At 41.5% G+C, this 1645-nt stretch overlaps 1 protein-coding gene across 1 annotated transcript in view; it reads right to left on the bottom strand.

Annotated features, from left to right (window-relative positions):
* LOC106877286 (S-crystallin 4) overlaps positions 1-501 on the bottom strand; it is a 17616-nt gene extending 17115 nt beyond the window's left edge. Inside the window, exon 1 of the mRNA XM_014926155.3 lies at positions 1-501. This exon is cut by the window's left edge and continues 368 nt beyond it. The gene's annotated coding sequence lies outside the window, so the exon portion shown is untranslated.
* Positions 502-1645: the final 1144 nt, after the last annotated feature.

Consider the following 1645-nt stretch of genomic DNA (forward strand, 5'->3'; position numbering starts at 1 on the left):
ATGAGGCTTGTTTCTGACAGCCTACTATATTTTTTTCCTACTTTTATCGCATCTTCTCCCCTCCTCTTCTTCTCCCCCTGACTTTTCTTCTTCTCACTCTCTTCTTCTTCACACTTTCTTTCTCTTATTCTCCTTTTTATTCTACAACTTCTACAACTACTACTACTAATATTAACACTGCTACTACTACAACTTTTCTTCCCCACCTTCTTTATACTCTTCTCTCATTCTTCTTTTCCTTTTCTTCTTCTCCTCCTCTTTCTTCTTCTTCTCTTCCCTCTTCTTCGTCATCGACGCCGTCTCCGTCTCATCTACCACTATTCTTCCTCAGCAAAACTGACCGTCCACAAGAGGCAGGTAAAAGGAGGTTAATTAAGAGTTGCTAAATTTACAGATTGTTCGGTCAATAATTACCTATATAAACATAAGCAACACACATACATTCATACACGTATATTTCTGCTGTATGCTCTACTCTGTGTGTGTGTGTGTGTGTGTGTGTGTGTGTGTGTGTACGTATATACGTGTACGCGAGCAGACGCATGTATGTGTACGTCTTTAAGTATGCACGACATGGTGTGGAATAACACGGTAGATGTGAGCATTCAAAAGGCTGAAGGAATGTTTTGCTCGCCACACACACACACACACACACACACACACACACACACACACAAACAAACAAACACACTTTCAAAACTACAAAGAGAGATAGACACATAAACATATACACACAGATATTAGGTATGATAAGTACCTGAAGCCAACTTTAACAAGACTCCTAAATTACGTTAATGCCTTCATGTGGTTAAACAATCGACATATCGCTTGTGTGTGTCATCTAACAAAGATAGGCAGGAGATATTCACTTCGAAGATAATACTTATTATACCTATCACATATAAATTAACTCCGTGGAGGCGCAATGGCCCAGTGGTTAGGGCAGCAGACTCGTGGTCACAGGATCGCGGTTTCGTTTCCCAGACCGGGCGTTGTGAGTGTTTATTGAGCGAAAATACCTAAAAGCTCTACGAGGCGCCGGCAGGGGATGGTGGCGAACCCTGCTGTACTCTTCCACCACAACTTTCTCTCACTCTTACTTCTTGTTTCTGTTGTGCCTGTAATTCAAAGGGTCAGCCTACTCACACTGTGTCACGCTGAATATCCCCGAGGACTACGTTAAGGCTACACGTGTCTGTGGAGCGCTCAGCCACTTGCACGTTAATTCCACGAGCAGGCTGTTCCGTTGATCGGATCGACTGGAACCCTCGACGTCGTAAGCGACGGAGTGCCAACAACATATAAATTAACTCCAACATTCACAAATAACTACATAACAACATACGTGCTATAGACGTGCATAGATGTGTGTTCTCAAGCATATATTCATGCATACACACATACACATAGGGGAAGAACGAGGCAGATAGACAGAGAGTGACAGAGAAACACATGCATATGCATACATATTAGATAAAAATTTTGGCACAAGGCCAGTAATTTCGAGAGATGGGTAAGTCAATTACATCGACGCCTCTGATCAAATGGTTCTTATTTTATCTACTTATTTTTACATAAACACGCGGCAGTATGCATGAATGTCTTTTACTCTTAAACTGCTTATATATTTTTAGCCTCATTCAAA

Source organism: Octopus bimaculoides, chromosome 5, assembly GCF_046866305.1.
Source record: "Octopus bimaculoides isolate indiv1 chromosome 5, ASM4686630v1, whole genome shotgun sequence".
NCBI lineage: Eukaryota > Metazoa > Mollusca > Cephalopoda > Octopoda > Octopodidae > Octopus > Octopus bimaculoides.